This window comes from Scyliorhinus torazame, chromosome 12 (assembly GCF_047496885.1).
Source record: "Scyliorhinus torazame isolate Kashiwa2021f chromosome 12, sScyTor2.1, whole genome shotgun sequence".
Taxonomy (NCBI): Eukaryota; Metazoa; Chordata; class Chondrichthyes; order Carcharhiniformes; family Scyliorhinidae; genus Scyliorhinus; species Scyliorhinus torazame.
In genome coordinates this window covers 223,402,899-223,425,377 of record NC_092718.1, presented here as the reverse complement: position 1 = coordinate 223,425,377, position 22,479 = coordinate 223,402,899, and the positions used below count along the sequence as shown (strand labels likewise).

Sequence of the window (22,479 nt, the reverse complement as noted above, 5' to 3'; positions counted from 1 at the left end):
ACAGGATTACAGTGCGGCTCCATCTGAACAGAATAGATCATTTGTCCCTGGAGCCTTAGCGTGAAGTCACATATGGGATGTCAGTTACAAAAGCAGAAAACGCTGGAAACATTAACTCTACTTTCTCTCGGCGGAGATCCTGCCAGACGTGCTGGGTTATACCGCCATTTTTCTGTTTTTATTCAGATTCCAGTATCCGCATCATTTTGCTTTTATGGACTGTTAGAATTCAGACCATGAGCAGCAATAATGATTCTCTGATAAGTCAAGCGAACTCCAGCACCGTCAGGCCAGAGCCATGGAGGACAGAAGAACAGATTAACACAAGGCCTTGGGTGTAAATCCATTGCTTAATTAATGTTAAGTAACAGATGCCAGAAAGAAATGATGTGGGATTTATTCCGAGCCTTTGCCATCCCCAGGGTCTCTCAAAGTGTTTCTCGGCCGATTCATTTTGATGAAGTGTGTCATTGTTGGAACGTAGGAAAGGCAGCAGACAACACTGCGCTCAGCAAGTTCCCACAGACAGGCAGGAGATGAATGAATTTTAAAAATCTATTTTATTGAAGTGGTGTGAAGAAAACATTCCAAATAATAGCACACGACCTTTAACACAAAGCTGCAGTGACAGACTGTCAGTGCAATATTCGACTGTGCAACAAGCACTCAATGAGGGCCACCCCAGTGAGAGTCAGTGTGTGTGGGACCCGTACCCCAGTGAGAGTCAGTGTGTGTGGGACCCATACCCGAGTGAGAGTCAGTGTGTGTGGAACCCGTACCCCAGTGAGAGTCAGTGTGTGTGGGACCCATACCCCAGTGAGAGTCAGTGTGTGTGGGGCCCGTACCCCAGTGAGAGTCAGTGTGAGTGGGACCCGTACCCCAGTGAGAGTCAGTGTGTGTGTGGAACCCGTACCCCAGTGAGAGTCAGTGTGTGTGGGACCCGTACCCCAGTGAGAGTCAGTGTGTGTGGGACCCGTACCCCAGTGAGAGTCAGTGTGTGTGGGACCCGTACCCCAGTGAGAGTCAGTGTGTGTGGGACCCGTACCCCAGTGAGAGTCAGTGTGTGTGGGACCCGTACCCCAGTGAGAGTCAGTGTGTGTGGGACCCGTACCCCAGTGAGAGTCAGTGTGTGTGGGACCCGTACCCCAGTGAGGGTCAGTGTGTGTGGGACCCGTACCCCAGTGAGAGTCAGTGTGTGTGGGACCCATACCCCAGTGAGAGTCAGTGTGTGTGGGACCCATACCCCAGTGAGAGTCAGTGTGTGTGGAACCCATACCCCAGTGAGAGTCAGTGTGTGTGGGACCCTTACCCCAGTGAGAGTCAGTGTGTGTGGGACCCTTACCTCAGTGAGAGTCAGTGTGTGTGGGACGCGTACCCCAGTGAGAGTCAGTGTGTGTGTGGGACCCATACCACAGTGAGAGTCAGTGTGTGTGGAACCCATACCCCAGTGAGAGTCAGTGTGTGTGGGACCCTTACTCCAGTGAGAGTCAGTGTGTGTGGGACCCTTACCTCAGTGAGAGTCAGTGTGTGTGGGACCCGTACCCCAGTGAGAGTCAGTGTGTGTGGGACCCATACGCCAGTGAGAGTCAGTGTGTGTGGGACCCATACCCCAGTGAGAGTCAGTGTGAGTGTGGGACCCGTACCCCAGTGAGAGTCAGTGTGTGTGGGACCCGTACCCCAGTGAGGGTCAGTGTGTGTGGGACCCGTACCCCAGTGAGAGTCAGTGTGTGTGGGACCCATACCCCAGTGAGAGTCAGTGTGTGTGGGACCCATACCCCAGTGAGAGTCAGTGTGTGTGGAACCCATACCCCAGTGAGAGTCAGTGTGTGTGGGACCCTTACCCCAGTGAGAGTCAGTGTGTGTGGGACCCTTACCTCAGTGAGAGTCAGTGTGTGTGGGACCCGTACCCCAGTGAGAGTCAGTGTGTGTGGGACCCATACCCCAGTGAGAGTCAGTGTGTGTGGGACCCATACCCCAGTGAGAGTCAGTGCGTGTGGGACCCGTACCCCAGTGAGAGTCAGTGTGTGTGGGACCCGTACCCCAGTGAGAGTCAGTGTGTGTGGGACCCGTACCCCAGTGAGAGTCAGTGTGTGTGGGACCCGTACCCCAGTGAGAGTCAGTGTGTGTGGGGCCCGTACCCCAGTGAGAGTCAGTGTGTGTGGGACCCGTACCCCAGTGAGAGTCAGTGTGTGTGGGACCCATACCCCAGTGAGAGTCAGTGTGTGTGGGGCCCGTACCCCAGTGAGAGTCAGTGTGTGTGGGACACGTACCCCAGTGAGAGTCAGTGCGTGTGGGACCCGTACCCCAGTGAGAGTCAGTGTGTGTGGGACCCGTACCCCAGTGAGAGTCAGTGTGTGTGGGACCCGTACCCCAGTGAGAGTCAGTGTGTGTGGGGCCCGTACCCCAGTGAGAGTCAGTGTGTGTGGGACCCGTACCCCAGTGAGAGTCAGTGTGTGTGGGACCCGTACCCCAGTGAGAGTCAGTGTGTGTGGGACCCGTACCTCAGTGAGAGTCAGTGTGTGTGGGACCCGTACCCCAGTGAGAGTCAGTGTGTGTGGGACCCGTACCCCAGTGAGAGTCAGTGTGTGTGGGACCCATACCCCAGTGAGAGTCAGTGTGTGTGGAACCCATACCCCAGTGAGAGTCAGTGTGTGTGGGACCCTTACCCCAGTGAGAGTCAGTGTGTGTGGGACCCTTACCTCAGTGAGAGTCAGTGTGTGTGGGACCCGTACCCCAGTGAGAGTCAGTGTGTGTGGGACCCATACCCCAGTGAGAGTCAGTGTGTGTGGGACCCATACCCCAGTGAGAGTCAGTGCGTGTGGGACCCGTACCCCAGTGAGAGTCAGTGTGTGTGGGACCCGTACCCCAGTGAGAGTCAGTGTGTGTGGGACCCGTACCCCAGTGAGAGTCAGTGTGTGTGGGACCCGTACCCCAGTGAGAGTCAGTGTGTGTGGGGCCCGTACCCCAGTGAGAGTCAGTGTGTGTGGGACCCATACCCCAGTGAGAGTCAGTGTGTGTGGGACCCATACCCCAGTGAGAGTCAGTGTGTGTGGGGCCCGTACCCCAGTGAGAGTCAGTGTGTGTGGGACACGTACCCCAGTGAGAGTCAGTGCGTGTGGGACCCGTACCCCAGTGAGAGTCAGTGTGTGTGGGACCCGTACCCCAGTGAGAGTCAGTGTGTGTGGGACCCGTACCCCAGTGAGAGTCAGTGTGTGTGGGGCCCGTACCCCAGTGAGAGTCAGTGTGTGTGGGACCCGTACCCCAGTGAGAGTCAGTGTGTGTGGGACCCGTACCCCAGTGAGAGTCAGTGTGTGTGGGACCCGTACCTCAGTGAGAGTCAGTGTGTGTGGGACCCGTACCCCAGTGAGAGTCAGTGTGTGTGGGACCCGTACCCCAGTGAGAGTCAGTGTGTGTCTTACTCGTACCCCAGTGAGACTCAGTGTGTGTGGGACCCTTACCCCAGTGAGAGTCAGTGAGTGTGGGACCCGTACCCCAGTGAGAGTCAGTGTGTGTGGGACCCATACCCCAGTGAGAGTCAGTGTGTGTGGGACCCATACCCCAGTGAGAGTCAGTGTGTGTGGGGCCCGTACCCCAGTGAGAGTCAGTGTGTGTGGGACACGTACCCCAGTGAGAGTCAGTGCGTGTGGGACCCGTACCCCAGTGAGAGTCAGTGTGTGTGGGACCCGTACCCCAGTGAGAGTCAGTGTGTGTGGGACCCGTACCCCAGTGAGAGTCAGTGTGTGTGGGACCCGTACCCCAGTGAGAGTCAGTGTGTGTGGGGCCCGTACCCCAGTGAGAGTCAGTGTGTGTGGGACCCGTACCCCAGTGAGAGTCAGTGTGTGTGGGACCCGTACCCCAGTGAGAGTCAGTGTGTGTGGGACCCGTACCTCAGTGAGAGTCAGTGTGTGTGGGACCCGTACCCCAGTGAGAGTCAGTGTGTGTGGGACCCGTACCCCAGTGAGAGTCAGTGTGTGTCTAACTCGTACCACAGTGAGAGTCAGTGTGTGTGGGACCCGTACCCCAGTGAGAGTCAGCGTGTGTGGGACCCGTACCCCAGTGAGGGTCAGTGTGTGTGGGACCCGTACCCCAGTGAGAGTCAGTGTGTGTGGGACCCATACCCCAGTGAGAGTCAGTGTGTGTGGGACCCATACCCCAGTGAGAGTCAGTGTGTGTGGAACCCATACCCCAGTGAGAGTCAGTGTGTGTGGGACCCTTACCCCAGTGAGAGTCAGTGTGTGTGGGACCCTTACCTCAGTCAGAGTCAGTGTGTGTGGGACCCGTACCCCAGTGAGAGTCAGTGTGTGTGGGACCCATACCCCAGTGAGAGTCAGTGTGTGTGGGACCCATACCCCAGTGAGAGTCAGTGTGAGTGTGGGACCCGTACCCCAGTGAGAGTCAGTGTGTGTGGGACCCGTACCCCAGTGAGGGTCAGTGTGTGTGGGACCCGTACCCCAGTGAGAGTCAGTGTGTGTGGGACCCATACCCCAGTGAGAGTCAGTGTGTGTGGGACCCATACCCCAGTGAGAGTCAGTGTGTGTGGAACCCATACCCCAGTGAGAGTCAGTGTGTGTGGGACCCTTACCCCAGTGAGAGTCAGTGTGTGTGGGACCCTTACCTCAGTGAGAGTCAGTGTGTGTGGGACCCGTACCCCAGTGAGAGTCAGTGTGTGTGGGACCCATACCCCAGTGAGAGTCAGTGTGTGTGGAACCCATACCCCAGTGAGAGTCAGTGTGTGTGGGACGCTTACCCCAGTGAGAGTCAGTGTGTGTGGGACCCTTACCTCAGTGAGAGTCAGTGTGTGTGGGACCCGTACCCCAGTGAGAGTCAGTGTGTGTGGGACCCATACCCCAGTAAGAGTCAGTGTGTGTGGGACCCATACCCCAGTGAGAGTCAGTGTGAGTGTGGGACCCGTACCCCAGTGAGAGTCAGTGTGTGTGGGACCCGTACCCCAGTGAGGGTCAGTGTGTGTGGGACCCGTACCCCAGTGAGAGTCAGTGTGTGTGGGACCCATACCCCAGTGAGAGTCAGTGTGTGTGGGACCCATACCCCAGTGAGAGTCAGTGTGTGTGGAACCCATACCCCAGTGAGAGTCAGTGTGTGTGGGACCCTTACCCCAGTGAGAGTCAGTGTGTGTGGGACCCTTACCTCAGTGAGAGTCAGTGTGTGTGGGACCCGTACCCCAGTGAGAGTCAGTGTGTGTGGGACCCATACCCCAGTGAGAGTCAGTGTGTGTGGGACCCATACCCCAGTGAGAGTCAGTGTGTGTGGGGCCCGTACCCCAGTGAGAGTCAGTGTGTGTGGGACCCGTACCCCAGTGAGAGTCAGTGCGTGTGGGACCCGTACCCCAGTGAGAGTCAGTGTGTGTGGGACCCGTACCCCAGTGAGTGTCAGTGTGTGTGGGGCCCGTACCCCAGTGAGAGTCAGCGTGTGTGGGACCCGTACCCCAGTGAGGGTCAGTGTGTGTGGGACCCGTACCTCAGTGAGAATCAGTGTGTGCGAGACCCGTACCCCAGTGAGACTCAGTGTGTGTGGGACCCTTACCCCAGTGAGAGTCAGTGAGTGTGGGACCCGTACCCCAGTGAGAGTCAGTGTGTGTGGGACCCATACCCCAGTGAGAGTCAGTGTGTGTGGGACCCATACCCCAGTGAGAGTCAGTGTGTGTGGGACCCTTACCTCAGTGAGAGTCAGTGTGTGTGGGACCCGTACCCCAGTGAGAGTCAGTGTGTGTGGGACCCATACCCCAGTGAGAGTCAGTGTGTGTGGGACCCATACCCCAGTGACAGTCAGTGTGTGTGGGGCCCGTACCCCAGTGAGAGTCAGTGTGTGTGGGACACGTACCCCAGTGAGAGTCAGTGCGTGTGGGACCCGTACCCCAGTGAGAGTCAGTGTGTGTGGGACCCGTACCCCAGTGAGAGTCAGTGTGTGTGGGACCCGTACCCCAGTGAGAGTCAGTGTGTGTGGGACCCGTACCCCAGTGAGAGTCAGTGTGTGTGGGGCCCGTACCCCAGTGAGAGTCAGTGTGTGTGGGACCCGTACCCCAGTGAGAGTCAGTGTGTGTGGGACCCATACCTCAGTGAGAGTCAGTGTGTGTGGGACCCGTACCCCAGTGAGAGTCAGTGTGTGTGGGACCCGTACCCAGTGAGAGTCAGTGTGTGTCTAACTCGTACCCCAGTGAGAGTCAGTGTGTGTGGGACCCGTACCCCAGTGAGAGTCAGTGTGTGTGGGACCAGTACCCCAGTGAGAGTCAGTGCGTGTGGGACCCGTACCCCAGTGAGAGTCAGTGTGTGTGGGACCTGTACCCCAGTGAGTGTCAGTGTGTGTGGGGCCCGTACCCCAGTGAGAGTCAGCGTGTGTGGGACCCGTACCCCAGTGAGGGTCAGTGTGTGTGGGACCCGTACCTCAGTGAGAATCAGTGTGTGCGAGACCCGTACCCCAGTGAGACTCAGTGTGTGTGGGACCCTTACCCCAGTGAGAGTCAGTGAGTGTGGGACCCGTACCCCAGTGAGAGTCAGTGTGTGTGGGACCCATACCCCAGTGAGAGTCAGTGTGTGTGGGACCCATACCCCAGTGAGAGTCAGTGTGTGTGGGGCCCGTACCCCAGTGAGAGTCAGTGTGTGTGGGACACGTACCCCAGTGAGAGTCAGTGCGTGTGGGACCCGTACCCCAGTGAGAGTCAGTGTGTGTGGGACCCGTACCCCAGTGAGAGTCAGTGTGTGTGGGACCCGTACCCCAGTGAGAGTCAGTGTGTGTGGGACCCGTACCCCAGTGAGAGTCAGTGTGTGTGGGGCCCGTACCCCAGTGAGAGTCAGTGTGTGTGGGACCCGTACCCCAGTGAGAGTCAGTGTGTGTGGGACCCGTACCCCAGTGAGAGTCAGTGTGTGTGGGGCCCGTACCCCAGTGAGAGTCAGTGTGTGTGGGACCCGTACCCCAGTGAGAGTCAGTGTGTGTGGGACCCGTACCCCAGTGAGAGTCAGTGTGTGTGGGACCCGTACCTCAGTGAGAGTCAGTGTGTGTGGGACCCGTACCCCAGTGAGAGTCAGTGTGTGTGGGACCCGTACCCCAGTGAGAGTCAGTGTGTGTCTAACTCGTACCCCAGTGAGAGTCAGTGTGTGTGGGACCCGTACCCCTGTGAGAGTCAGCGTGTGTGGGACCCGTACCCCAGTGAGGGTCAGTGTGTGTGGGACCCGTACCCCAGTGAGAGTCAGTGTGTGTGGGACCCATACCCCAGTGAGAGTCAGTGTGTGTGGGACCCATACCCCAGTGAGAGTCAGTGTGTGTGGAACCCATACCCCAGTGAGAGTCAGTGTGTGTGGGACCCTTACCCCAGTGAGAGTCAGTGTGTGTGGGACCCTTACCTCAGTGAGAGTCAGTGTGTGTGGGACCCGTACCCCAGTGAGAGTCAGTGTGTGTGGAACCCATACCCCAGTGAGAGTCAGTGTGTGTGGGACCCATACCCCAGTGAGAGTCAGTGTGAGTGTGGGACCCGTACCCCAGTGAGAGTCAGTGTGTGTGGGACCCGTACCCCAGTGAGGGTCAGTGTGTGTGGGACCCGTACCCCAGTGAGAGTCAGTGTGTGTGGGACCCATACCCCAGTGAGAGTCAGTGTGTGTGGGACCCATACCCCAGTGAGAGTCAGTGTGTGTGGAACCCATACCCCAGTGAGAGTCAGTGTGTGTGGGACCCTTACCCCAGTGAGAGTCAGTGTGTGTGGGACCCTTACCTCAGTGAGAGTCAGTGTGTGTGGGACCCGTACCCCAGTGAGAGTCAGTGTGTGTGGGACCCATACCCCAGTGAGAGTCAGTGTGTGTGGAACCCATACCCCAGTGAGAGTCAGTGTGTGTGGGACGCTTACCCCAGTGAGAGTCAGTGTGTGTGGGACCCTTACCTCAGTGAGAGTCAGTGTGTGTGGGACCCGTACCCCAGTGAGAGTCAGTGTGTGTGGGACCCATACCCCAGTGAGAGTCAGTGTGTGTGGGACCCATACCCCAGTGAGAGTCAGTGTGAGTGTGGGACCCGTACCCCAGTGAGAGTCAGTGTGTGTGGGACCCGTACCCCAGTGAGGGTCAGTGTGTGTGGGACCCGTACCCCAGTGAGAGTCAGTGTGTGTGGGACCCATACCCCAGTGAGAGTCAGTGTGTGTGGGACCCATACCCCAGTGAGAGTCAGTGTGTGTGGAACCCATACCCCAGTGAGAGTCAGTGTGTGTGGGACCCTTACCCCAGTGAGAGTCAGTGTGTGTGGGACCCTTACCTCAGTGAGAGTCAGTGTGTGTGGGACCCGTACCCCAGTGAGAGTCAGTGTGTGTGGGACCCATACCCCAGTGAGAGTCAGTGTGTGTGGGACCCATACCCCAGTGAGAGTCAGTGTGTGTGGGGCCCGTACCCCAGTGAGAGTCAGTGTGTGTGGGACCCGTACCCCAGTGAGAGTCAGTGCGTGTGGGACCCGTACCCCAGTGAGAGTCAGTGTGTGTGGGACCCGTACCCCAGTGAGTGTCAGTGTGTGTGGGGCCCGTACCCCAGTGAGAGTCAGCGTGTGTGGGACCCGTACCCCAGTGAGGGTCAGTGTGTGTGGGACCCGTACCTCAGTGAGAATCAGTGTGTGCGAGACCCGTACCCCAGTGAGACTCAGTGTGTGTGGGACCCTTACCCCAGTGAGAGTCAGTGAGTGTGGGACCCGTACCCCAGTGAGAGTCAGTGTGTGTGGGACCCATACCCCAGTGAGAGTCAGTGTGTGTGGGACCCATACCCCAGTGAGAGTCAGTGTGTGTGGGACCCTTACCTCAGTGAGAGTCAGTGTGTGTGGGACCCGTACCCCAGTGAGAGTCAGTGTGTGTGGGACCCATACCCCAGTGAGAGTCAGTGTGTGTGGGACCCATACCCCAGTGAGAGTCAGTGTGTGTGGGGCCCGTACCCCAGTGAGAGTCAGTGTGTGTGGGACACGTACCCCAGTGAGAGTCAGTGCGTGTGGGACCCGTACCCCAGTGAGAGTCAGTGTGTGTGGGACCCGTACCCCAGTGAGAGTCAGTGTGTGTGGGACCCGTACCCCAGTGAGAGTCAGTGTGTGTGGGACCCGTACCCCAGTGAGAGTCAGTGTGTGTGGGGCCCGTACCCCAGTGAGAGTCAGTGTGTGTGGGACCCGTACCCCAGTGAGAGTCAGTGTGTGTGGGACCCGTACCCCAGTGAGAGTCAGTGTGTGTGGGACCCGTACCTCAGTGAGAGTCAGTGTGTGTGGGACCCGTACCCCAGTGAGAGTCAGTGTGTGTGGGACCCGTACCCCAGTGAGAGTCAGTGTGTGTCTAACTCGTACCCCAGTGAGAGTCAGTGTGTGTGGGACCCGTACCCCAGTGAGAGTCAGTGTGTGTGGGACCCGTACCCCAGTGAGAGTCAGTGCGTGTGGGACCCGTACCCCAGTGAGAGTCAGTGTGTGTGAGACCTGTACCCCAGTGAGTGTCAGTGTGTGTGGGGCCCGTACCCCAGTGAGAGTCAGCGTGTGTGGGACCCGTACCCCAGTGAGGGTCAGTGTGTGTGGGACCCGTACCTCAGTGAGAATCAGTGTGTGCGAGACCCGTACCCCAGTGAGACTCAGTGTGTGTGGGACCCTTACCCCAGTGAGAGTCAGTGAGTGTGGGACCCGTACCCCAGTGAGAGTCAGTGTGTGTGGGACCCATACCCCAGTGAGAGTCAGTGTGTGTGGGACCCATACCCCAGTGAGAGTCAGTGTGTGTGGGGCCCGTACCCCAGTGAGAGTCAGTGTGTGTGGGACACGTACCCCAGTGAGAGTCAGTGCGTGTGGGACCCGTACCCCAGTGAGAGTCAGTGTGTGTGGGACCCGTACCCCAGTGAGAGTCAGTGTGTGTGGGACCCGTACCCCAGTGAGAGTCAGTGTGTGTGGGTCCCGTACCCCAGTGAGAGTCAGTGTGTGTGGGGCCCGTACCCCAGTGAGAGTCAGTGTGTGTGGGACCCGTACCCCAGTGAGAGTCAGTGTGTGTGGGACCCGTACCCCAGTGAGAGTCAGTGTGTGTGGGACCCGTACCTCAGTGAGAGTCAGTGTGTGTGGGACCCGTACCCCAGTGAGAGTCAGTGTGTGTGGGACCCGTACCCCAGTGAGAGTCAGTGTGTGTCTAACTCGTACCCCAGTGAGAGTCAGTGTGTGTGGGACCCGTACCCCAGTGAGAGTCAGCGTGTGTGGGACCCATACCCCAGTGAGGGTCAGTGTGTGTGGGACCCGTACCTCAGTGAGAATCAGTGTGTGTGGGACCCGTACCCCAGTGAGGGTCAGTGTGTGTGGGACCCGTACCTCAGTGAGAATCAGTGTGTGCGAGACCCGTACCCCAGTGAGACTCAGTGTGTGTGGGACCCTTACCCCAGTGAGAGTCAGTGTGTGTGGGACCCGTACCCCAGTGAGAGTCAGTGTGTGTGGGACCCATACCCCAGTGAGAGTCAGTGTGTGTGGGACCCATACCCCAGTGAGAGTCAGTGTGTGTGGGGCCCGTACCCCAGTGAGAGTCAGTGTGTGTGGGACCCGTACCCCAGTGAGAGTCAGTGCGTGTGGGACCCGTACCCCAGTGAGAGTCAGTGTGTGTGGGACCCGTACCCCAGTGAGAGTCAGTGTGTGTGGGACCCGTACCCCAGTGAGAGTCAGTGTGTGTGGGACCCGTACCCCAGTGAGAGTCAGTTTGTGTGGGGCCCGTACCCCAGTGAGAGTCAGTGTGTGTGGGACCCGTACCCCAGTGAGGGTCAGTGTGTGTGGGACCCGTACCCCAGTGAGAGTCAGTGTGTGTGGGACCCGTACCTCAGTGAGAGTCAGTGTGTGTGGGACCCGTACCCCAGTGAGAGTCAGTGTGTGTGGGACCCGTACCCCAGTGAGAGTCAGTGTGTGTGGGACCTGTACCCCAGTGAGAGTCAGTGTGTGTGGAACCCGTACCCCAGTGAGAGTCAGTGTGTGGGGGACCCGTACTCCAGTGAGAGTCAGTGTGTGGGGGACCCGTACCCCAGTGAGAGTCAGTGTGTTTGGAACCCGTACCCCAGTGAGAGTCAGTGTGTGTGGGACACGCACCCCAGTGAGAGTCAGTGTGTGTGGAACCCGTACCCCAGTGAGAGTCAGTGTGTGTGCGAACCGTACCCCAGTGAGAGTCAGTGTGTGTGGAACCCGTACCCCAGTGAGAGTCAGTGTGTGTGGGACACGTACCCCAGTGAGAGTCAGTGTGTGTGGAACCTATACCCCAGTGAGAGTCAGTGTGTGTGGGACCTGTACCCCAGTGAGAGTCAGTGTGTGTGGGACCCGTACCCCATTGAGAGTCATAGAACATAGAACATAGAACAATACAGCGCAGTACAGGCCCTTCGGCCCACGATGTTGCACCGAAACAAAAGCCATCTAACCTACACTATGCCATTATCATCCATATGTTTATCCAATAAACATTTAAATGCCCTCAATGTTGGCGAGTTCACTACTGTAGCAGGTAGGGCATCCCATGGCCTCACTACTCTTTGCATAAAGAACCTACCTCTGACCTCTGTCCTATATCTATTACCCCTCAGTTTAAAGTTATGTCCCCTCGTGCCAGCCATATCCATCCGCGGGAGAAGGCTCTCACTGTCCACCCTATCCAACCCCCTGATCATTTTGTATGCCTCCATTAAGTCTCCTCTTAACCTTCTTCTCTCCAACGAAAACAACCTCAAGTCCATCAGCCTTTCCTCATAAGATTTTCCCTCCATACCAGGCAACATCCTGGTAAATCTCCACTGCACCCGCTCCAAAGCCTCCACGTCCTTCCTATAATGCGGTGACCAGAACTGTACGCAATACTCCAAATGCGGCCGTACCAGAGTTCTGTACAGCTGCAACATGACCTCCCGACTCCGGAACTCAATCCCTCTACCAATAAAGGCCAACACTCCATAGGCCTTCTTCACAACCCTATCAACCTGGGTGGCAACTTTCAGGGATCTATGTACATGGACACCTAGATCCCTCTGCTCATCCACACTTTCAAGAACTTTACCATTAGCCAAATATTCCGCATTCCTGTTATTCCTTCCAAAGTGAATCACCTCACACTTCTCTACATTAAACTCCATTTGCCACCTCTCAGCCCAGCTCTGCAGCTTATCTATATCCCTCTGTAACCTGCTACATCCTTCCACACTATCGACAACACCACCGACTTTAGTATCGTCTGCAAATTTACTCACCCACCCTTCTGCGCCTTCCTCTAGGTCATTGATAAAAATGACAAACAGCAACGGCCCCAGAACAGATCCTTGTGGTACTCCACTTGTGACTGTACTCCATTCTGAACATTTCCCATCAACCACCACCCTCTGTCTTCTTTCAGCTAGCCAATTTCTGATCCACATCTCTAAATCACCCTCAATCCCCAGCCTCCGTATTTTTTGCAATAGCCTACCGTGGGGAACCTTATCAACGCTTTGCTGAAATCCATATACACCACATCAACTGCTCTACCCTCGTCTACCTGTTCAGTCACCTTCTCAAAGAACTCAATAAGGTTTGTGAGGCATGACCTACCCTTCACAAAGCCATGCTGACTATCCCTGATCATATTATTCCTATCTAGATGATTATAAATCTTGTCTCTTATAATCCCCTCCAAGACTTTACCCACTACAGACGTGAGGCTCACCGGTCTATAGTTGCCGGGGTTGTCTCTGCTCCCCTTTTTGAACAAAGGGACCACATTTGCTGTCCTCCAGTCCTCTGGCACTATTCCTGTAGCCAATGATGACGTAAAAATCAAAGCCAAAGGTCCAGCAATCTCTTCCCTGGCCTCCCAGAGAATCCTAGGATAAATCCCATCAGGTCCCAGGGACTTATCTATTTTCAGCCTGTCCAGAATTGCCAACACCTCTTCCCTACGTACCTCAATGCCATCTATTCTATTAGCCTGGGGCTCAGCATTCTCCTCCACAACATTGTCTTTTTCCTGAGTGAATACTGACGAAAAATATTCATTTAGTATCTCGCCTATCTCTTCAGACTCCACACACAATTTCCCATCCCTGTCCTTGACTGGTCCTACTCTTTCCCTAGTCATTCGCTTATTCCTGACATACCTATAGAAAGCTTTTGGGTTTTCCTTGATCCTTCCTGCCAAATACTTCTCATGTCCCCTCCTTGCTCATCTTAGCTCTCTCTTTAGATCCTTCCTCGCTACCTTGTAACTATCCATCGCCCCAACCGAAACTTCACACCTCATCTTCACATAGGCCTCCTTCTTCCTCTTAACAAGAGATTCCACTTCCTTGGTAAACCACGGTTCCCTCGCTCGACGCCTTCCTCCCTGTCTGACCGGTACATACTTATCAAGAACACGCAGTAGCTGATCCTTGAACAAGCCCCACTTATCCAGTGTGCCCAACACTTGCAGCCTACTTCTCCACCTTATCCCCCCCAATTCACGTCTAATGGCATCATAATTGCCCTTCCCCCAGCTATAACTCTTGCCCTGCGGTGTATACTTATCCCTTTCCATCATTAACGTAAACGTCACCGAATTGTGGTCACTGTCCCCAAAGTGCTCTCCTACCTCCAAATCCAACACCTGGCCTGGTTCATTACCCAAAACCAAATCCAACGTGGCCTCGCCTCTTGTTGGCCTGTCAACATATTGTTTCAGGAAACCCTCCTGCACACACTGTACAAAAAACGACCCATCTATTGTACTCGAACTATATCTTTTCCAGTCAATATTTGGAAAGTTAAAGTCTCCCATAATAACTACCCTGTTACTTTCGCTCTTATCCAGAATCATCTTCGCCATTCTTTCCTCTACATCCCTAGAACTATATGGAGGCCTATAAAAAACTCCCAACAGGGTGACCTCTCCTTTCCTGTTTCTAACTTCAGCCCATACTACCTCGGAAGAAGAGTCCCACACACACTGAGTCTCACTGGGGTACGGGTCTCGCACACACTGATTCTCACTGAGGTACGGGTCCCACACACACTGACCCTCACTGGGGTACGGGTCCCACACACGCTGACTCTCACTGGGGTACGGGCCCCACACACACTGACACTCACTGGGGTACAGGTCTCACACACACTGACTCTCACTGGGGTACGGGTCCCACACGCACTGACTCTCACTGGGGTACGGGTCCCACACACACTGACTCTCACTGGGGTACGGGTCCCACACACACTGACTCTCACTGGGGTACGAGTTAGACACACACTGACTCTCACTGGGGTACGGGTCCCACACACACTGACTCTCACTGGGGTACGGGTCCCACACACACTGACTCTCACTGAGGTACGGGTCCCACACACACTGACTCTCACTGGGGTACGGGTCCCACACACACTGACTCTCACTGGGGTACGGGTCCCACACACACTGACTCTCACTGGGGTACGGGCCCCACACACACTAGACTCCCCATCTAGCATCCTCTCCGCCACCGTAATACTGCTCTTGACTAGCAGCGCCACACCTCCCCCTCTTTTGCCTCCTTCTCTGAGCTTACTAAAACACCTAAACCCCGGAACCTGCAACATCCATTCCTGTCCCTGCTCTATCCATGTCTCCGAAATGGCCACAACATCGAAGTCCCAGGTACCAACCCATGCTGCCAGTTCCCCTACCTTGTTTCGTATACTCCTGGCATTGAAGTAGACACACTTCAAACCACCTACCTGAACACTGGCCCCCTCCTGCGACGTCAAATCTGTGCTCCTGACCTCTATACTCTCATTCTCCCTTACCCTAAAACTACAATCCAGGTTCCCATGCCCCTGCTGCATTAGTTTAAAAACCCCCAAAGAGCACGAACAAATCTCCCCCGCAGGATATTTGTGCCCCTCAGGTTCAGATGTAGACCATCCTGTCTGTAGAGGTCCCACCTTCCCCAGAAAGAGCCCCAGTTATCCAGAAATCTGAATCCCTCCCGCCTGCACCATCCCTGTAGCCACGTGTTTAAATGCTCTCTCTCCCTATTCCTCATCTCACTATCACGTGGTACGGGCAACAACCCAGAGATAACAACTCTGTTTGTTCTAGTTCTGAGCTTCCATCCTAGCTCCCTGAAAGCCTGCCTGACATCCTTGTCCCCTTTCCTACCTATGTCGTTAGTGCCAATGTGGACCACAACTTGGGGCTGCTCCCCCTCCCCCCTAAGGACCCGGAAAACACGATCCGAGACATCACGTACCCTTGCACCTGGGAGGCAACATACCAAACGTGAGTCTCTCACGCTCCCACAAAATCTCCTATCTGTGCCCCTGACTATAGAGTCCCCAATTACTAATGCTCTGCTCCTCTCCCCCCTTCCCTTCTGAGCAACAGGGACAGACTCCGTGCCAGAGGCCCGTACCCCATGGCTTACCCCTGGTAAGTCCCCCCCCCCACAAGTATCCAAAGCGGTATACTTGTTTCTCAGGGGAACGACCGCAGGGGATCCCTGCACTGACTGCTTTTTCCCAGCCCCTCTTACAGTTACCCACCTATCTCCAATCTTTGGTGTAACTAATTCCCTGAAGCTGCTATCTATGACCCCTTCTGCCTCCCGAATGATTCGAAGTTCTTCCAACTCCAGCTCCAGTTCCCTAACTCGGTCTTGGAGGAGCTGGAGATGGCAGCACTTCCTGCAGGTAAAATCAGCAGGGACACTAACTGCATCCCTCACCTCAAACATCCTGCAGGAGGAACATTGTACTCCCTTCCCTGCCATTCCTCTTACTTTCTACCAAGATCTGGCTAACAACTAAATTAAATTTTTTATAAAAAATAATAATAATATAATAAAATATGGTACTTACCTCAGACCAATGGGTTTTATTATTAGGTTAGAGGAGGAGGGCGGGTGGGAGACACTACACGTGGAGTGTCTCGGGTTTCCTCTCCACTAGAATTTATTGGGGAGGGTCTTCCCAGACGTCCGCGGGTCGACTTCCTGTTCCCGCCTAAAACACTAATTTTAAAAAAAAAATTCTCAGCTCCTGCTGAAATTGACTAACCAGCCAGCTCCACTCCCGCCAAAATCGACTGGCCTACCCCTGCAAAGACAAGTCAGTGTGTGTGGGACCCGTACCCCAGTGAGAGTCCGTGTGTGTGGGACCCGTACCCCAGTGAGAGTCAGTGTGTGTGGGACCCGTACCCAAGTGAGAGTCAGTGAGTGTGGAACCCGTACCCCAGTGAAAGTCAGTGTGTGTGGGACCCGTACCCCAGTGAGAGTCAGTGTGTGTGGGACCCGTACCCCAGTGAGAGTCAGAGTGCGTGGAACCCGTACCCCAGTGAGAGTCAGTGTGTGTGGAACCCGTACCCCAGTGAGAGTCAGTGTGTGTGGGACCCGTACCCCAGTGAGAGTCAGAGTGCGTGGAACCCGTACCCCAGTGAGAGTCAGTGTGTGTGTAACCCATACCCCAGTGAGAGTCAGTGTGTGTGGGACCCGTACCCCAGTGAGAGTCAGAGTGCGTGGAACCCGTACCCCAGTGAGAGTCAGTGTGTGTGGAACCCGTACCCCAGTGAGAGTCAGTGTGTGTGTGACCCGTACCCCAGTGAGAGTCAGTGTGTGTGGGACCCGTACCTCAGTGAGAGTCAGTGTGTGTGGGACCCGTACCCCAGTGAGAGTCAGTGTGTGTGGGACCCGTACCTCAGTGAGAGTCAGTGTGTGTGGGACCCGTACCTCAGTGAGAGTCAGTGTGTGTGTGACCCGTACCCCAGTGAGAGTCAGTGTGTGTGGGACCCGTACCTCAGTGAGAGTCAGTGTGTGTGGGACCTGTATCCCAGTGAGAGTCAGTGTGTGTGGGACCTGTACCCAAGTGAGAGTCAGTGTGTGTGGAACCCGTACCCCAGTGAGAGTCAGTGTGTGTGTGACCCGTACCCCAGTGAGAGTCAGTGTGTGTGGGACCCGTACCTCAGTGAGAGTCAGTGTGTGTGGGACCCGTACCCCAGTGAGAGTCAGTGTGTGTGGGACCCATACCCCAGTGAGAGTCAGTGTGTGGGACCCGTACCCCAGTGAGAGTCAGTGTGTGTGGGACCCGTACCCCAGTGAGAGTCAGTGTGTGTGAGACCCCTACCCCAGTGAGAGTCAGTGTGTGTGGGACCCGTACCCCAGTGAGAGTCAGTGTGTGTGGGACCCGTACCCCAGTGAAAGTCAGTGTGTGTGGTATCCGTACCCCAGTGAGAGTCAGTGTGTGTGGGACCCGTACCCCAGTGAGAGTCAGTGTGTGTGAGACCCCTACCACAGTGAGGGTCAGTGTGTGTGGGACCCATACCCCAGTGAGAGGCAGTGTGTGTGGGACCCGTACCCCAGTGAGAGTCAGTGTGTGTGGGACCCGTACCCCAGTGAGAGTCGGTGTGTGTGGGACCCATACCCCAGTGAGAGGCAGTGTGTATGGGGCCCCTACCACAGTGAGTGTCAGTGTGTGTGGGACCCGTACCCCAGTGAGAGTCAGTGTGTGTGGGACCAGTACCCCAGTGAGAGTCAGTGTGTGTGGGGGACCCGTACCCCAGTGAGAGTCAGTGTGTGTGGGACCTGTACCCCAGTGAGAGTCAGAGTGCGTGGAACCTGTATCTCAGTGAGAGTCAGTGTGTGTGGGACCCGTACCCCAGTGAGAGTCAGTGTGTGTGGGACCCGTACCCCAGTGAGAGTCAGTGTGTGTGAGACCCCTACCACAGTGAGGGTCAGTGTGTGTGGGACCCGTACCCCAGTGAGAGTCAGTGTGTGTGGGACCAGTACCCCAGTGAGAGTCAGTGTGTGTGGGGGACCCGTACCCCAGTGAGAGTCAGTGTGTGTGGGACCCATACCCCAGTGAGAGTAAGTGTGTGTGGGACTGTACCCCAGTGAGAGTCAGTGAGTGTGGGACCCGTACCCCAGTGAGAGTCAGTGTGAGTGGGACCCGTACCCCAGTGAGAGTCATTGTGTGTGGGACTGTACCCCAGGGAGAGTCAGTGTGTGTGGGACCCGTACCCCAGTGAGAGTCAGTGTGAGTGGAAGCCGTACCCCAGTGAGAGTCAGTGTGTGTGTGAGCCGTACACCAGTGAGAGTCAGTGTGTGTGGGACCCGTACCCCAGTGAGAGTCAGTGTGTGTGGAACCTGTATCCCAGTGAGAGTCAGTGTGTGTGGGACCCGTACCCCAGTGAGAGTCAGTGTGTGTGGGACCCGTACCCAAGTGAGAGTCAGTGTGTGTGGGACCCGTACCCCAGTGAGTGTCAGTCTGTGTGGGACCAGTACTCCAGTGAGAGTCAGTGTGTGTGGGACCCGTACCCCAGTGAGAGTCAGTGTGTGTGTGACCCGTACCCCAGTGAGAGTCAGTGTGTGTGGAACCCGTACCCCAGTGAGAGTCAGTGTGTGTGGGACCCGTACCCAAGTGAGAGTCAGTGAGTGTGGAACCCGTACCCCAGTGAAAGTCAGTGTGTGTGGGACCCGTACCCCAGTGAGAGTCAGTGTGTGTGGGACCCGTACCCCAGTGAGAGTCAGTGTGTGTGGGACCCGTACCCCAGTGAGAGTCAGTGTGTGTGGAACCCGTACCCCAGTGAGAGTCAGTGTGTGGGACCCGTACCCCAGTGAGAGTCAGTGTGTGTGGGACCCGTACCCCAGTGAGAATCAGTGTGTGTGAGACCCCTACCACAGTGAGGGTCAGTGTGTGTGGGACCCATACCCCAGTGAGGGGCAGTGTGTGTGGGACTCGTACCCCAGTGAGAGTCAGTGTGTGTGGGACCCGTACCCCAGTGAGAGTCGGTGTGTGTGGGACCTATACCCCAGTGAGAGGCAGTGTGTGTGGGACCCGTACCCCAGTGAGAGTCAGTGTGTGTGGGACCCGTACCCCAGTGAGAGTCAGTGTGTGTGGGACCCGTACTCCAGTGAGAGTCAGTGTGTGTGGAACCCGTACCCCAGTGAGAGTCAGTGTGTGGGACCTGTACCCCAGTGAGAGTCAGTGTGTGGGACCCGTACCCCAGTGAGAGTCAGTGTGTGTGGGACCCGTAGCCCAGTGAGGGTCAGTGTGTGTGGGTCCCGTACCCCAGTGAGAGTCAGTGTGTGTGGGACCCGTACCCCAGTGAGAGTCAGTGTGTGTGGGACCCGTACCCCAGTGAGAGTCAGAGTATGTGGGACCCGTACTCCAGTGAGAGTCAGTGTGTGTGGGACCCATACCCCAGTGAGAGTCAGTATGTGTGGAACTGTACCCCAGTAAGAGTCAGTGTGTGTGGAATCCGTACCCCAGTGAGAGTCAGTGTGTGTGGGACCCGTACCCCAGTGTGAGTCAGAGTATGTGGGACCCGTACTCCAGTGAGAGTCAGTGTGTGTGGGACCCGTACCCCAGTGAAAGTCAGTGTGTGTGGTATCCGTACCCCAGTGAGAGTCAGTGTGTGTGGGACCCGTACCCCAGTGAGAGTCAGTGTGTGTGAGACCCCTACCACAGTGAGGGTCAGTGTGTGTGGGACCCATACCCCAGTGAGAGGCAGTGTGTGTGGGACCCGTACCCCAGTGAGAGTCAGTGTGTGTGGGACCCGTACCCCAGTGAGAGTCGGTGTGTGTGGGACCCATACCCCAGTGAGAGGCAGTGTGTATGGGGCCCCTACCACAGTGAGTGTCAGTGTGTGTGGGACCCGTACCCCAGTGAGAGTCAGTGTGTGTGGGACCAGTACCCCAGTGAGAGTCAGTGTGTGTGGGGGACCCGTACCCCAGTGAGAGTCAGTGTGTGTGGGACCTGTACCCCAGTGAGAGTCAGAGTGCGTGGAACCTGTATCTCAGTGAGAGTCAGTGTGTGTGGGACCCGTACCCCAGTGAGAGTCAGTGTGTGTGGGACCCGTACCCCAGTGAGAGTCAGTGTGTGTGAGACCCCTACCACAGTGAGGGTCAGTGTGTGTGGGACCCGTACCCCAGTGAGAGTCAGTGTGTGTGGGACCAGTACCCCAGTGAGAGTCAGTGTGTGTGGGGGACCCGTACCCCAGTGAGAGTCAGTGTGTGTGGGACCCATACCCCAGTGAGAGTAAGTGTGTGTGGGACTGTACCCCAGTGAGAGTCAGTGAGTGTGGGACCCGTACCCCAGTGAGAGTCAGTGTGAGTGGGACCCGTACCCCAGTGAGAGTCATTGTGTGTGGGACTGTACCCCAGGGAGAGTCAGTGTGTGTGGGACCCGTACCCCAGTGAGAGTCAGTGTGAGTGGAAGCCGTACCCCAGTGAGAGTCAGTGTGTGTGTGAGCCGTACACCAGTGAGAGTCAGTTTGTGTGGGACCCGTACCCCAGTGAGAGTCAGTGTGTGTGGAACCTGTATCCCAGTGAGAGTCAGTGTGTGTGGGACCCGTACCCCAGTGAGAGTCAGTGTGTGTGGGACCCGTACCCCAGTGAGAGTCAGTGTGTGTGGGACCCGTACCCCAATGAGAGTCAGTGTGTGTGGAACCCGTACCCAAGTGAGAGTCAGTGTGTGTGGGACCCGTACCCCAGTGAGTGTCAGTCTGTGTGGGACCAGTACTCCAGTGAGAGTCAGTGTGTGTGGGACCCGTACCCCAGTGAGAGTCAGTGTGTGTGTGACCCGTACCCCAGTGAGAGTCAGTGTGTGTGGAACCCGTACCCCAGTGAGAGTCAGTGTGTGTGGGAGCCGTACCCCAGTGAGAGTCAGTGTGTGTGGGACCCGTACCCCAGTGAGAGTCAGTGTGTGTGGGACCCGTACCCCAGTGAGAGTCAGTGTGTGTGGGACCCGTACCCCAGTGAGAGTCAGTGTGTGTGGGACCCGTACCCCAGTGAGAGTCAGTGTGTGTGGAACCCGTACCCCAGTGAGAGTCAGTGTGTGGGACCCATACCCCAGTGAGAGTCAGTGTGTGTGGGACCCGTACCCCAGTGAGAATCAGTGTGTGTGAGACCCCTACCACAGTGAGGGTCAGTGTGTGTGGGACCCATACCCCAGTGAGGGGCAGTGTGTGTGGGACTCGTAGCCCAGTGAGAGTCAGTGTGTGTGGGACCCGTACCCCAGTGAGAGTCGGTGTGTGTGGGACCTATACCCCAGTGAGAGGCAGTGTGTGTGGGACCCGTACCCCAGTGAGAGTCAGTGTGTGTGGGACCCGTACCCCAGTGAGAGTCAGTGTGTGTGGGACCCGTACCCCAGTGAGAGTCAGTGTGTGTGGAACCCGTACCCCAGTGAGAGTCAGTGTGTGGGACCTGTACCCCAGTGAGAGTCAGTGTGTGGGACCCGTACCCCAGTGAGAGTCAGTGTGTGTGGGACCCGTAGCCCAGTGAGGGTCAGTGTGTGTGGGTCCCGTACCCCAGTGAGAGTCAGTGTGTGTGGGACCCGTACCCCAGTGAGAGTCAGTGTGTGTGGGACCCGTACCCCAGTGAGAGTCAGAGTATGTGGGACCCGTACTCCAGTGAGAGTCAGTGTGTGTGGGACCCATACCCCAGTGAGAGTCAGTATGTGTGGAACTGTACCCCAGTAAGAGTCAGTGTGTGTGGAATCCGTACCCCAGTGAGAGTCAGTGTGTGTGGGACCCGTACCCCAGTGTGAGTCAGAGTATGTGGGACCCGTACTCCAGTGAGAGTCAGTGTGTGTGGGACCCGTACCGCAGTGATAGTCAGTGTGTGTGGGACCTGTACCCCAGTGAGGGTCAGTGTGTGTGGGACCCGTACCACTGTGAGAGTCAGTGTGTGTGGGACCCGTACCCCAGTGAGAGTCAGTGTGTGTGGGATCCGTACCCAGTGAGAGTCAGTGTGTGGAACCCGTACCCCAGCGAGGTGCGGGAACATTGAGAGTTACCTGGAATACTGGGATGAAGAGAGTGTCTAATGAGAAAAATTGGATCAGACCTACACTCATGGGCATTTGGAAGAATGAAAGATTATCTCTTTAAAAAAAAATGTTTATTCCAATTAAGGGGCAATTTATTGTGACCACCTACCCTGCACATCTTTGGGTTGTGGGGGCAAAACCCACGCAAACACAGGGAGAATGTGCAAACTCCACACGGACAGTGACCCAGGGCCGGGATCGAACCCGGGTGCTTGGTGCCGTAAGGCAGCAGTGCTAACCACTGTGGCACTGTGCTGCTCCCGAATGTAAGATTATCTGATTGAAACATGGAAGATTCTGAGAGGAGGTTTCCTCTTCTGAGAGGAGCTAGGTTGTTGTTTAAAAATATGGGGTCATCCCTTAAGAGTGAGATGAGGAGGAATTTCTTCTCTCGGAACATCCTTAATCTTTAATTCTCCCCCCCAGTGAACTGTGGAGATTGAGTCACTGAATATACTCCAGGCTGAGTTAGACAGATTGTTGATTGACAAGGGAGAAGGTTTTTGGGGACGGGAGAAAAGTGGAGTCAGGACCACAATCAGGTCAGTCTTGATTTTATTGAATGACGGACCAGGGGCCAAATGGCCAACTGCTGATTCTATTTCTTCTGTTCCGATGACTTCAGGAGTGCAGGAAAGGAAATTACCATAAAATAATGTCAGTAGAGTGTTGTAACCCCAATGGAGGTCCCGGGATCAGGACGATACTGTGGTAGTCTGTGTA

The 22,479-nt window shown here is 56.0% G+C and overlaps 1 long non-coding RNA gene across 1 annotated transcript in view; it reads left to right on the top strand.

Annotated features, from left to right (window-relative positions):
* Window positions 1-323: 323 nt before the first annotated feature.
* LOC140387026 (uncharacterized) overlaps window positions 324-22,479 on the top strand; it is a 117,627-nt gene continuing 95,471 nt past the window's right edge. Inside the window, exon 1 of the long non-coding RNA XR_011933733.1 lies at window positions 324-359. This is a non-coding gene — a long non-coding RNA (uncharacterized lncRNA). The remainder of the gene's footprint in view (window positions 360-22,479) is intronic.